This window comes from Lactuca virosa, chromosome 4, assembly GCF_052849685.1.
Source record: "Lactuca virosa cultivar CGN04683 chromosome 4, Lactuca_virosa_CGN04683_v6, whole genome shotgun sequence".
Classification (NCBI taxonomy): Eukaryota; Viridiplantae; Streptophyta; class Magnoliopsida; order Asterales; family Asteraceae; genus Lactuca; species Lactuca virosa.
Window position 1 is genome coordinate 171,182,175 of NC_136429.1, and position 16,373 is coordinate 171,198,547.

Here is a 16,373-nt window from a genome sequence, read left to right on the forward strand (position 1 = left end):
TCACCATGGATTTCGTGACTAAACTGCCCAGAACAAAGAACGGTCACGACATGATTTGGGTGGCCGTTGATCGCTTCACTACGAGTGCGCATTTCATAGCAGCCAGCGAGAAATGGTCTATGGATAAGCTTGCGAATTCTTACGTGAAGGAAATTGTGAGGCTTCATGGTGTTCCGTTAACGGTTGTATCAGATCGTGACAGCCGTTTTACCTCAAGGTTTTGGAGGAGTCTACAAGAGGAATTGGGTACCAAGTTGTGTTTGAGTACAGCTTACCATCCGCAAACCGATCGTCAGAGCGAACGAACAATTCAAACGTTGGAGGATATGCTGAGAGCATGTACCCTAGAATTCCAAGGTAACAGGGATGAACATTTACCTCTGGTAGAATTTTCCTATAATAATAGTTTCCACTCAAGCATCAAGATGGCACCTTACCAAGCTTTGTATGGAGAAAAGTGTCGAACGCCGTCATGTTGGCTGGAAGCTGGGGAAAAGCAGTTTATGGGACCTGAAATAGTCCATCAGACTGCTGAAAAGTTGAAAGTGATTAGGGAAAAGATGTTAGCTGCTCAAGATCGTCAAAAGAGCTATGCTGACAAGAAAAGACAGCCGATATCATTCGAAGTTGGAGATTCGGTTTTACTTAAAGTCTCGCCGTGGAAGGGACTTATAATATTTGGTAAAAGGGGAAAGTTGAGTACAAGGTTTATTGGACCGTTTAAAGTTCTTCAGAGGATCGGGAATCAAGCTTACAAGCTAGAATTACCAGAAGAACTAGAGGGTATTCATAACACCTTCCATGTGTGTTATTTGAGGAAGTTCACAGGAGATGTACCCGCCATAATTCCAATTTCTGAATTAAGGTTGGATGAAAACAAGAGGTTAATTGAAGAACCAGAGGCAATCGATGACCAGAAGACTATGAAATTGCGACGCAAGATGGTCGATTTAGTGCTTGTGCGATGGAAACATACGAATGGGCCAAATCTCACCTGGGAAACGGAGGGTGACATGATGAGTCGCTACCCGCGTTTGTTTGCTGATGTGTGATTCCGGGGACGAAATCATCCTAAGGGGGAGAGAATTGTCACGCTCGTGTTTCTAGACTAGGCATTAACGATGATAAAATAGTCTAGGTCAACGTTTGTAACTCATTTTGAGTAAATAAAGAGGAATTATGTTATTATTATGTGAATTATGTGTTTTATGCTTAATTATTAGGATTTAATTAATTAAGAATAAAAATGAGCGTCGAAAATAAATATTAGATAAAGTCGATACCTATTAAGAAAGTTGTAGTGGTCGTGACAAGGATTCTGGATATATAAAGAATACCGAAATCCGAGTTATAACGAAGAAGTTATGACCTGTCGAAGTTCCGTGACAAAACCGGCACGGTGCCGAATGACGTAAAAAGTGAGTTTTTGATAAACTACTTTTTAGCCTTGGTGATCTAAATGAAAGTCGTAGTGTTCGTTAAACCGAGAGTATGCATAAAAAGAACGTCCAAATCTGACTTCGTATGAGGAAGTTATGATTTTTCTAAGTTTCAGCTTAGCAATAGACAGCTAAAAACTCGAATTTTAGATCGAGTGATTTTTAGCCGACACAACCTAAACGAGAATCGAAGGTCTCGTCAATAGTAGTACAACGGTAAAAATACAGACGAAAACAGACGTCGGATGAAGAAGTTATGAATTTTTAACGGATTTTCCTGTCCCGGTCTGTTAAAAATAATAATATAAAAATTAAATTCAAAATTAGCCGACGAAGTCTAAACAAAAGTTGTAGAGCATAATTTTACCTACGCGTGCATATAAAGAACGTCAAAAACGGAGTCGGTATGCGAAAGTTATGGATTTTAGAAGTTTTGGCTCAAAAATCGAGAAAAACACGAAATCCGAGAAATTTTGCATGGTCCAGAATAGGCCACGTCACCCTCGCTCGGAACCCACCCCGTGTCCGATCTCGGTGAGTCAGCAGACGCGTGTCCGAAGCAGCTTATTCATCCGAGGCCACCTGTCGACGCGTGTCACATCCTCCTCGCACCGAAGACTCGGCCAATCAGAAGCCGCCTCGTGCCATCTCCGTGTCTCGGTCTCGCATCACCAGGTGTCCGAGCCTCGCATGCGCGCCATCTGCCCCCTCTCATCTGCTTCCATGTGTTCGCTTCTCAGCCCTCGGATCCGAAGCCTCCCCCTATAAATAGAAGGGTGAGAACCCTCCCGGTGGTAATTTGGAAAATTGCCATATTTCACCCCTAAACCCATATTTCTTCCATTCCAACTTCCCCCAAAGCCCTGGTATTATACCAAACACCCAAAATACGTTCCGAAGTGCCCAAAGACCAGGAAAAATTTATCTTTTCGGTTTTGAAGCCCAACCCTCGCAGAGCCCGGTTTCTCAATAAAACTCCCGGTTTTATTAGAAACGATTGTTTTAGGAAACAAAGTGCTGCCCGATTATCGTTAAATCAAGTGAGTGTGTAGTAACTTTCATCTTACACATATATATGAAGTATTTTCTATAAAATACGTGCTATGTGTAATTTTATTAATTGTTTATTTGAGGTAACTGTTGAATAGATGTTTTATACAAGTTTTAAGCTGTATATGTATTTTATCTACAAATATGTTGGGTAAAACATGGGTAGACGAAATAGTCGATGTGTGTTAAAATGATGAGAGGCATCGATGTTGTTTTTGTTGTTGTTGTTGTTGTTGGTGTTGTTGTTGTTGTTGTTGTTGTTGTTGTCGTCGTCTAGCGGAGTATAGATGACGACCACGGACCTTTCTAGACAGTCCAGTGGAACGCTAGCAGGTTCGTATCCTGTAGGTGTTGGTGATCTATATGTTCATTGGTGTACTCCATCCCCCTCATGTTTGCCTTTAGGACATGTATGGCTGAGGAGTCCCCTTAGCAGTAGTGTCCATCCCGATGATAATCCTTAGGCTAGGTCCCTTGTGATAGGTGTTTAGGGACGTAAAGTGAGGATAACGGGAATGGGTAATCAGGGTTATTGTTGATTGATAAATTTAATAAGTTTATTATTATTGTGGGTTGAAAACCCTATATGCTCACCAGGCTCCCAAGCCTGACCCACTCAGCTTTTTATATTACAGGTAGTGGACCCCGAGCATAGTCGGATGATGACGAGAGATTTTTGGATTATAGGCCAGTAGTTGTAAATAACTGTTGTAAGGCTTATAATGTCTTGTTTATGCTTTTGATCTGTATCGGAACATGACATCCCGAGGTTTTGATATAAAATGAAAATATATATTTCTTAAAGAAAGATTTTGATAAATTTTTATCATGTTTTGTTTTGGGGAGAAAAATTCCGCAACATCTTTGAAGAGGATTACTCTGATTTTATTTTAAAAGCATAAATTAAATCGGTCTTTTCTGGCCGAGAAATTAGGGGATGTCACAGAGATCTTAAAAAGGGCTAGGAGTGTAAAAGTTCATAAATGGGCTTCTTTTGGGCTTTCACGAATTTTGGGCCAAGATTGTAAATTTTTGGACTTTTGTGGGCTTAAATTTCATTTTCAACAAAGTTGTGCCAAAAATGTAAATTTTTGATAAGAATAACCAAAAATGTGAATTTTATTAAAAACTTGGCCCAAAAAGATGATTTATTTATAAATGGTCCGAAAATGCACATTTTCATAAAACCAAGCCAAAAATGATATTTTTGACAAAAGTGAGTTAAAAATGTTATTTCTACTTAAAACTAGCCTTAAATGCAAACTTTGGCCTTAAAGGACCTAAAATGTCATTTTTACCAAAAATGTGCCATAATTGTAAATTTTCAGTTTTTAGGACAAAAGATGACCTTTTACAAAAAGGTGGACTTTTTATGTCATTTTGGTAAACAACATATCTTAAACAACCAACGTAACAAACCACGGGTCAATTTCAGTATTCACGTCCTTATTGGGCCTGGAAATAATATACATGTTTAATGGGCCTTAGTTGTCCTTTTACATGTATATTGGGCCCGAGATATTTATTCACATTCCTTTGAGCCTGGAAATAATATACATGTTTAGTGGGTCTTAGTTGTCCACTTACATGTTTATTGGGCCTGGAATATACCTTATATGTTTATTTGCGTAAATTCGATTAAGGATCTAGTGAGACGTTTCGTTTGGCACCAAATGAGTGTACAAACGTAGCATGTAGTTATAACCAGAGTCTCCTGGAGAGAGAGCGTGAGTTTGTGTATAGATCTATACGGGGGTGACGCCCCACACCTGAGCTGTTCGCTACAGTTAGACTAGGCTAGTCTAGGGTGACAAACCGTACCTTAAACAAGTCGGCGTCTAATAGACGTCATGACAGGCGAAATTGTCATTATCAAGTATGGTTATAACAGCTCACTTAGATGAATTAACATTATAAAATTTACGGGAAACCATCTTTAGTTGGAAAACACGGTAACCTACACGCGCTGGTACTCAACCTCGGGTGTTGATATTCCAGCATTCTCATAGGCAGACAACATCGGGTTGTCTGGGGTCATTCTCTTTATACTCTCACAAACATTAACACACATGCATTAATACAAGATCGGACACAAACATATCAAATTGTTTTTCGGAAAATATCGGATTTTCTAGTGTTTACAAAGTAATAGTAATACAAAACATTTTACTCAAACATGCTTATGAACTCACCAACATTTTTATGTTGACCTTTTTAAATTAACTTGTATTCTCAGGAAATCGTTGAGCAGGGCGGTCAGCAAGATTACATGGATATTTTGCTATGTTTTGTTTTCATCATACTTGAATATTTTGGCATGTAATATTGAAATACAATATTTGATGTTATGTTTCAATTATATACTCTGTGATGATACTATAAGAATGAAGTCACCCAAGCCCCCAGACGTTTCCGCCGTCTGGTTCGGGGGTGTGACAGATTGGTATCAGAGCATTGTTTATAGTGAACTGGAAAATCTAATCGTACAAGATATGCAACTATAAATTTAATGGGACTAAAACACTCTGAATAAATTAATACCTAGGTGTGCACTAATACTATAACTCTAAAAGTCTTTGGAGGAAACTGAACACTGTGGTTAAACCCGGACAGTTATGTAGTCGTATTGGGGATAAATAGAGCCTGATCAACTGTATTTTTTCAAAATACGGCAGCATGTGTTTGGGAGTGATCATGTTGGGAAATGAATCCAGAAACTAACCAACCTTGTATCCAAAAAGCTTTTAAGGAACTCAAGCATAAATAATTGAAATACTATATGAGTATTTGGAATGCTATCTACATACACTCTCCTTACACATTTCTCACCCCTCAGTTTCTCGCGCAGTCGACATGGAAGAATTCTAGCAAGGTATCCTTTACTATCAGGCCCTGGTGGCCAATGGGTTGATTGAAGGAGAACCTGTTGTGGGTCAAGAGGTGGATCCAGGCTTAGGAACTGAGAAATATTTGGAGACCGACTATGAGTTCGGGGAACCTGATGAGGATATGGAGGACGTCGGGGACATTAATGAGGTCCCCAGCGAGCCTCCCACTTCAGAGGCGATGCAGGACCACCCCACAGCACCGAGGAATCCCATCGATCGGACTCGCTCCTTAGAGGAGGAGGTTGCCACCCTTCGGCAACAACTATTAGCAGCAGAAGCCCGAGCCGTACAAGCAGAGCATGAGAGGGATGAGGTCACTAGGGAGATGAGCGAGATGGCTGACCTCGTGGCGCGACATTTTGGCATGTGATTTCACCACCAGACCCTCCCCACCGTTACTAGGATCAGTTTCAGTTACCATCACTACTGTTAGGACTTCTTTTATCTACTACTCTATGTACTATCGACTTCATGATAAAGTCATTACACTACTCATGGAGTCGTCATGCTGTCGGATTTTATTTTCCTTCGTGTATTGTATGCCTTATATAGGCAAATTTTCATGTACTCAAAAGATTATCATTAATGAAAACGGTTATATATTTTCTCATGATATTGTTAACTGTTATGTGTTCTATTACTTTTATTACATGTTGATTGTATGCACTCACTTACTCACGCACCACCCTATCACTGAAACTGTTCTATAATTGAAGAATCATGAAACTAGAATGCGCTAAATACTCAAGATCTTTCCGTTCCATGACAGAAGATGCCTCAGAGATCGAATCGCGGAAACAACACAGCACCAACACCACCAGAGATAAACTCAGCTGCGTTCCAAGTGGCAATGTCAGCTGCGGTCACCACAGCACTGACACATATTCACAACGGAAATAACGGTGGAGGTAACGGGCAAGGAGCCGGTAGTTCAAATCAGGGGATGAACCAAGGACCCACAAGAACCTGTACCTACAAGGATTTCATGAATGCCAATCCTCGAACCTTCAATGGGACAGGAGGCGTGATAACTCTAAAAAGGTGGATAGAAAAAGTTGAATCAGTATTCGAGATATGCGGATGCCCTGAGGAGTGCAATGTAAAGTTTGCAGCTTGTACATTCTTCGATCAAGCTCTTTCTTGGTGGAATGGTCACGTGGAGGCCATGACACTCCCAGTGGCGAATGCTATGCCATGGGAAGAGCTTAAGGAAATGCTAATGGCGGAGTACTGTCCAAGAGAAGAAATCCAGAAGATGGAGCAGGAACTGTGGAATTTCACAGTCCAAAACTTCGACATTGATGTTTACATCTCAAGGTTTAGTAAGTTGTCACTCCTGTGTCCAGGCATGATCACGTCCGAAGGAAAGAAGATTGAAAGATTCATTTGGGGACTGACCTCTCCAATTCAAGGAAATGTAATCGCAGCAAACCCGGAAACGTACGATAGTGCTAAAAGACTAGCCAAGAAGTTATACGATCATGGCAACAAGAAGGGTGCCGAAGCAGAAGAAACTGAAAGAAAGAAAGAGGGAAAAGATAACAAGAACAACAAGGACAACAAACGAAAAGGGCGACAAAACCACGAGTCATCGAAAAAGCAACAAACTATAGCAGTCCACGCTGCTACTGCTCAGGTTGCCTCAGCACCACATGCTCCAGCCTCAACCTCGCAAACCACGACCAGGCAATACACGGGAACCCTGCCCAAGTGTAACAAATGCAGCTACCACCACCATGGAGAGTGCAGAGAAATATAGTGTACAAGTTGCAACCGTAAGGGCCATACCGAACGATACTGCAGATCTCAGCGCCAACAGAACCAACAGCCGAACAACAACAATAGCAGCAACAACAACAACAACCGCAACAACAATAACAACAACAATAACGTTGGGGCTAGTCACACTTGTTATGGGTGTGGAGGAACTGGCCATTTCAGACGCAATTGTCCCAAGGCCAACAACCAAGGAGCAGGAGGACCATGAAGGGTCCTGACGTTGGGTCAAGGTGAAGCAGTTTAAGACCCGACAATTGTTACTGGTACGTTCCCACTTAACAACACTTACGCATGTATTTTATTCGCTAGCGGAGCCGAGCGGAGCTTCGTTAGTAACAAATTCAAACACTTACTAAACCAACAACCCCATAAGCTAAACGAAGCCTTCACGGTGGAGATGGCTAATGGGAAAACATAAACAACCAAATATGCTTACGTAGGGTGCACATTAACACTAAAGAACCATTCATTTCAAATAGATTTGATGCCAGTAAATATTAGGAGTTTTGATGTGATAATCGGCATGGATAGGTTAAGCCCCCACCGTGTTGATATTATGTGTCACGAGAAGGCCGTTCGCCTTCACCTCCCCAATCACGAAACCCTAATAATCTATGGCGATAAGCCTGGCCCCAATCTTCGTCTTATCTCGTCCATCAAGGCACAAAAGTGTCTGCACAAGAAGAACTGTGCTTTCCTCGCTCATGTCGTGGACAAAGCCAAAGAAGAATTAAACATTAAAGACATCCCAGTGGCATGCGACTTCCCGGATGTATTTCCTGAAGACCTACCAGGAATACCCCCAGAAAGGCAGGTCGAATTCTGAATCGACCTAATACCAGGAGCCACATCAATTGCCAAATGACCCTACATGTTAGCTCCCGCCGAAATGCAGGAGTTATCAAGTCAATTAAGCGATCTACTAAAAAAGGGATTCATCAGACCAAACTTCTCACCCTGGAGAGCCCCGATCTTGTTTGTCAAGAAGAAGGACGAATCCTTTAGAATGTGCATCGATAATAGGGAATTGAACAAACTCACCGTCAAAAACCGATATCCACTCCCTCGGATTGACGATCTATTCGACCAGCTTCAAGGAGTTAGTTACTTTTCCAAAATAGATCTAAGATCCGGTTATCATCAGCTTCGAGTCCGAGAAGAGAACATTCCAAAAACTGCTTTCCGAACTCGTTACGGTCATTACGAATTTTTTGTGATGCCCTTCAGTCTGACGAATGCCCCCGCAGCATTCATGGACCTCATGAATCGAGTCTTCCGCCCATTTCTCGATAATTTCGTAATCGTCTTCATCGATGATATTCTCATATACTCCTGAAGCAAGGTGGAGCACGGTCAACATCTCCGCCAAGTCTTGGAAACCCTAAGAGCTGAAAGGCTATACGCAAAACTCTCTCAAAATGCGAGTTCTGGATTCGCAGTGTAAACTTCTTGGGTCATGTAGTCAGTGAGAAAGGGATTCACATAGATCCTTCCAAGATCAAGTCCATTGAAGGTTGGGCGATTCCGAAGACACCAACATAAATTCGACAATTCTTGGGTCTCGCAGGCTACTACCGAAGGTTTATCCAGAACTTTTCCAAGATAGGCAAACCCCTCACCACCTTGACACAAAAAGGTGTATCTTTCAACTGGACGGAAAAGCAAGAAGCTACCTTCCAAACCTTGAAGCGAGCCCTCTGTAGTGCACCAGTGCTATCCTTACTAGAGGGAAACGAAGACTTCGTAGTCTATTGTGATGCTTCGAACCAAGGGTTAGGCTGTGTCCTCATGCAACGTGGAAAAGTGATAGCTTACGCGTCCAGACAATTGAAGACACATGAAGTAAATTACACCACCCATGATCTCGAGCTGGAGGGTGGTCTTCGCCCTAAAGATATGGAGGCATTACCTCTACGATACAAAGTGCACCATCTTCACGGATCACAAAAGTCTCCAGCATATTCTAAACCAAAAGGAGCTGAACATGAGGCAGCGAAGGTGGGTCGAGCTGTTAAATGACTATGAATGCGAGATCAAGTATCACCCAGGCAAGGCTAACGTGGTAGCCGATGCCCTGAGCAGGAAAGAATACTCGGGTCGTCGGGTGAAGACTTTATAGATAACCATCCACTCCCACCTAACCTCGCAGATCAAGGAAGCCCAAACAGAGGCAATAAAGCTGGAGAATGCCGCAAACGAAACACTGTGTAGGATGGATAAAAACCTTGAAGCCAAAGAGGACGAAGCTTACTACTTCATGAATAGAATCTGGGTCCCAAAATTTGGAGGATTCAGAGAGTTAGTCATGAACGAGGCTCATAAAATGTACCTGGACATCAAACAACAATATTGGTGGCCAAATATGAAGGCAGAGATCGCCACTTACGTGGGTAAGTGTCTCACTTGCGCCAAAGTGAAAGTGGAGTATCAGAATCCCTCGGGATTATTACAACATCTAGTGATACCCGAGTGGAAATGGAAAAGGATTACTATGGACTTCATAACCAAATTACCTAAGACAGCAGACAGATTGGATGCTATCTGGGTGATTGTTGATAGGCTAACCAAATCTGCCCATTTCCTGCCGATAAAAGAATCATACAAGATGGAAAGATTAACGCGAATATATATAAAAGAGATCGTGAGACTTCATGGGGTGCCAGTATCTATTATATCGGATCGGGATAGTAGATTCACTTCACGGTTTTGGCAGTCGCTTCAGAAGGCAATGGGAACACAACTAGATATGAGCACTGCTAACCACCCTCAAACCGATGACCAGAGCGAACGGACCATTCAAACACTTGAAGACATGCTCCGGGCCTATGTGATCGATTTTGGAAAATCTTGGGATACCCACTTGCCCCTAATTGAGTTCTCATACAACAACAACTATCACACGAGCATAAAGGTTGCTCCTTTTGAGGCTTTGTATGGTCGCAAATGCAGATCGCCTCTCTGTTGGGCTGAGGTGGGTGACACCCAGCTGGCAAAAGGGCAATCACCAAGCAGCACTCTTACAGGATTAGAGTGAAGGGTTTTAAGCATTCTAACACTCCTATGGTGTACATGCAACCCTATAAACCTTGGATCTATGTTTTCTCTATTATACATGCAAATATTCAATATTCCAAGCTTTCATCCTAACTAGCATAATAAGAAGTGTATACACTACAAGAATCTAGTAGACTGACATACCTTTTGATGTTGTAGCTTGATTCCATGGAGCTTAAGAGCCTAGTGACTCAAGTGTGACACCTCAAATGGTTCACACAACACCACCAACAACTTGGAATAACTTGAGAGAGAAGTTCTTATACTCAAATCGGCTAGCCCTCATGTGTACACACCTTAGTGCCAATTTCTTGAGCCATGGGGTCCTTATATATTGTGGCTATTAGGGTTACACCATGTAACTCATGTCTTTCCATATTCTTCATGCTCCATGGGTTAAAACCTCCATGGAGTATCCATGGGTTACTCCATGGGTTTAGCCCATCATGAAGTTATGGATCATAAGCCCACATATATAAGAATGAATGATTTACACAATCAATCCTCATATATTTAATTAGTCTCCTTTTGATCACAAAATTAATTCTTGATCAATACTAATTAAATAATATGATTTCATATTAATATATTAGAACTTATAATATATTAACAAATCATAAATATCCTTTTTCTCACAAAAATCTATCCAAATTGTTCCGATGCCATGCAACCCAAATGGACCATGCCAAATCGGGTCAAGTACATACCAATTATAGTTATGGACTTAGACACTAATCCAACAGTCTCCCACTTGGATAAGTCTAAAACTATTATTGCGTATGACTCTGCAACCCGACTAGCAATCGTAGCTCTTAAAAGCTGCTGTCGAACTCTGAACAAATCAATGACGCGTCCATTAGATAAGGGATCATATATTCCTCCATTCTAGATATCATATGGACTGAGACATGGATTATAATAATTCTGTCTGTCCATTTGTTGTTTCTCAATTTCCGATTTACGACGACTGACTATTTGAACAAATCAAATCAGTCCAGGCTTGGCCAAGCACTTCGGGGTGTCATCACTAAATCATCGAGGGGCCCATAAATATTGTTTTTATCCCTTTAAGGGTAAAAGGAATGGATAACCTTCGACTCATATGCTTGTTCTACTACTTGTTGGATCATACACAAAGGCACGTTTTATAACATCGAGTTACCAATGCGTTTTCATACAATCAATGTATAACCAACTCATAGTCAACAACTCATATCTCTAGGTTGGAAGAATATAATATATTATCGTCTCATAATCACTCGTGATAAAATCCATGAAGTGATTCAAATGAGTGTGGGTTTAATCCATTACTCAGAACTTATGAGCACTCATGAATGTTGTAGCAACTCTTCCTATGTCCAATACCTTGGACATCTACAAACCAGCTTCATGACAGTCTTGCCTTAATACCTACTTCCAACATATTATCGACTGTGGATGGTTTGAATAACTTAGTCATTCAGGAAGAACGACCTAGTTATTCTGGAAGTCAAAACATGCAAAAGTGAAACGCAAGAATAATCGAATCCAATATGGTCTCAGAACTTATGAATATAAATAGAACACCTTTTATTTATCACCATATTGATTACACATTATTCATTGCATACTGTTACAAATTATCAACTTTATAATTGAATTAAAACAATAGTTGTCCCATGCTCCAAGCATATACACTATGTTTTTCTGAACACTAGTCATGCCATACACCAAGTATGCACACTATGTTTGTCTATGATCTTTACTTTGTGGGATAGATCGATTGAACATAATTTCAATGATTCTCATTTCACAATCCCAAATCCTTACCACAAATGCAAGAATTCCAAATTCCTGCCATTTACCGAAATCTGTTAGATTCTAAACTTGTATGCATTGATCCTCTCGTAATGACTATGCACAAATTCACAAAGACTTGTCAACATACATTATAGAGTATTCCAATGGAGATCATTCCATCGAAACGAAGTCTCAAATTCAAAGTACAATGCTTTGAACATCCTTCTTGCATTAAGTTTCCTAATCTTACACAGATCTAATGAATAACTTCCACCCATGGGAACATTTCCACATTCCCATTTTGACTATCACTTCTGAATAAGAGTTCCCTCTTTTCAGAATATGTCAATATGGTCCTCTCCAAACATATACACCATACTTCCAACTGTCCCTGAGCAACCAATCTTTGGTAAACCTTATATTGTCCTCGACAATTACTTAATCACTTTAGTCATATCCAGTTCTAGTACTTTTTCCCTCTTAATGTCATAGGCATTTGGAAGAATTTAGAACAAATGAATATTATAGCACATGCAATTGATCCTATATCCGAAGCATATGGGACATGATTCATGATGTCTCACATAAAGACATGATACTAGACCAGTCTTTTGCTATAATATTTCTATTTCTATTTGCCATGTTCTCATAATTCAGATTATGAAAAGGGATGTTGTAATCATAATCGAATTTTAGAACGTAAATAATGTTCCCATATATAGAATTTCCTTATGTTGAACCATTCCAACATAACATTCATATATATATACTTGACTAAATTTGATTAAAATCTCGTGATCTAAGCTTTTAGATTTGAAATGAAGTATAATTTCCTCTCCTTTAATTATAGCAAAACAACTTTTCCCAATTGAAACTTTTGTTTTCTATAATTAACATTGCTAACTTTCAACACTTATCATAATTATCATGCTCCCACTAACATGATGATTATTAGCATAACACTTATGCTCCCACTAGCTTTGACATGTACTTAGAAATCAGTTGGACTTCTAGAAATCAATACTTTATTGACTTTCTTACCAAAGTTCAGATTTCTGATACAAGATGCTTTGATAAAACTTTATCAAAATCATACACCTTTCCTTAGATAGCACACATGTGTGTCTAAACAATTTCAGAACTATGAAAAGGGATGCCGTAATCATAGTCTCAATTGTTTTGACCTTTTCCATTCCTCACAAGTCCATTTTAGTGTGCCGGTTAACCACACACGCTCCACTAACGACTTTGAGAATGCAAATATCACAATTGCTATCTACTTAAAACCTACTTAGTGAAAGCGTTTCCTCACCATCATTTTCATGAATCGGAGAGAAACCTTATGACACTTAGATTTTATGGTGTATGTATTCCTATCCATGTGAATTTGTCAAAACCATAATCACAAGACAAGGTTAGTGACAAATCCTAACTCATATGTACTGAACTTGTGCAGTCTTAACTTCTTGCCACCTGGCAGCACAAGGGCCTACCATTGCTTCCAAGTTGTTATGCAACCAATTGAGAACACTCAGAACTCATATGAAAAGCCAACTTTAACTGGAATGGGCACAGAAATGGAATATGTCAACACGATAGGTTATAAACGTCAAGTCGTGTGCTAGTGATAAACTACAGGTTTTTATTCTTGATTAGATCCTTTCAAGATCTTTTAGACTCCCAGTGTCCTCTTGACATATAAGACTCTCTTGCCAAGACCCATTCCTTGACAAACAAATATTCAAGCGATAGTGCGGATTCTTATCAAGAAAAACACTTCACACAATTGGCCTAAGTTGGTCTCTGTTTTATCCAAAACATCACAACTTACCAATTTCAAATGTACAAGAGTAGGACACATTTTACTCTTACATTTGACAAGTGTTAATAAACCTTCTTTAAGATGTGTCACTCAAGTTACAATCTTGGAGTATGACTCTAAGAATTGTTTTGGAACGAAGTATGACTCATCTTCTTGATTTAACCATTTCAACAATTCAAGATTCCTCTTCTTAGCCATAGAAATGCACTAATATGTCCTTAGAGGACTAATTGTGATATGATTTCTTAATCATTAAGATGATTACAAAACATGATACTAAAGTACTCTCCCATCTTTTCAGATTTGAGAAACTTTTATCTTTCTGCCTAATTTGATTCTTCTTATTCGTTCTGCCATACATCGAAACTTTTCCAATGTTTCAGAGTTATACTTAAACTTGTAAGTATAACCATATTTACTAAACTTTAGTAAATTATGACGAATAGTCTTATCGATCTTTTGTGGTGGACTTGACCAGTGCACAAGAATGTGTACTCGGTCCCTTAGTCCTTCACTTGACTCACATATAAATGTGAACAAGGAATTAGTCTTAATTTTCCAAAGATGAAAATTCTCATTCATTATACAACTTGCATGATTCCCAGTTTCGGTCCAATTGAAAACTTGGGTGATGAGAATCTTTCCTTATTTGGTAAATTTAGACACCACCACAAATGAAAGAATCAAATTCATATTTCCATTATTGCTAGAAACATACAAACATCCATTTTCCATAAATGCCATTGCAAGGAGATATAAATAAAGTAAAACAAAATTTTATTTATTTATAAATGCGGAAAAAACTTTTTCCTTACAATGCAACTTTGAATGAAAACTATGCTATTACATATTTTCTAGCAATCTATCATAACTCTCTAAGTAGTAGCTCAAGAATCCGATCTTCGAACCATGCGATTGAAATCCATCTTCGCGATCAGATTCAGCATACTCTTTCTTTAAGTTTCCTTCCGTTTTCTTGATCCTGCCAAACATCAAAATGTAACCGAGTCACATTTTGTATTAAGAATAATCAATAAGGAACTTAAAAGAGTTTAGATAGTGGACTTACAAGCAGAGTCAAACTTTTTGACTTGACCTTCTCTCAGATCATTCAGGTAGTTAGGCCAGCTTCACAACCAATGCCCCTTCCTTTGGCAATAGAAACATATGGATCCTTTGGTAATGGTACATGGGACTATCTCAGACTTAGCCTTTCTCTTTACTATTTGGTCAACCGAGTTGACTATGGTCGATCCCTTTCCATTGGGAAGAAAAAGCTTATTCTGGATATCCAATGTTACCATTGTAAAAGTCCATGGAAGTTTGGGGAGTTGATCTTCTAATCAAATTTGCTTTACCAGTGCTCCAAATCATTGTTGATTCAGCAGCACCAAGCAAATAGATAAGATCATTAAGGGTCATGTCATAGTCTATTTCATAGTAGTCCCAAAGGAAACTCACTACGTGACTTAGAAAGTGATTGAACAACCAACTTTCTCAAGAATTTGACACCCAACTCTCCCGGCTTGTAAATATGTGACTTCATCTCCAAGATGTGAGCACACATAGACCTTGCTTGCCAATAGGGCTTGAGTGACCTTGAACTATTCAAGAATTTGTGGGTTAGGGAGAAAAATTGGAGGAGGTGGAGGAAGTGAAGTATGACTTCCATGAGCCAACCACGGGACATCATCTTCATTATGAAAGCTTGTTCCATGAGATTTGGGAAGATCATAGTTGTCTGAACCAGACATTTACAATGGGAGAAATTCAAGTTAGTTGATTTAAAGTCCTTAATATAACACCCAATATGAAATATTAAGGCTAGGACCCAACACAATATTTTATAACTTGGAAGAGGGATGCCGTAATCCAAGCTATAAACTATTTGAAGGTAGGTGAATGATGATTCACCAATTTCCACCATGAAAAACGAAATAATTTATTAGGTTTTAATTGGATTTGAAACTCCTAGATCTTTTGAGATTCATTGAACTTTTCAATGGCATTTTTCAATCTCGATTGTTCCCTCTCAAGTTTTGTGTCTGGGATGCCGAGGATCACAAAACAAGGTGTGAATAACCATGCAAATATACTTGGTACCCTTAATATTTATCACTTAATCGATGTGTCGGTTAACCACATGCGCTCCACCGATCCTATGATAAACATTAAGTTGCCCTTTGCCTACCTTGTTAAATCCAGGTTAGTGTGCCGGTTAACCACACACGCTCCACTAACGACTTAATCAAAGTGCAAAGTGTAATTTCATGGGTTAGCACCAAATTCACATTTTCCTAAAGTAACTAAGATTGGGAATTTATAAAAGGTTTAGTTACTTTATATTTATCATTATACTTATAATGAAGGGAGAATTATAGTCCTTGTCCTACCCGTTCGGCTAACGACCCTCCACCAGTCAAGGAATCGGTGGGTGAGAGTGGACACCCATTAAACTGCCATTTTATAGGCAGTGACCTTATACCCCCCTTATAGACCGGCTTCGTGAATGAGTCCTACTAACGGTAAGACTGACTTTATTCTTATATATATATATATATA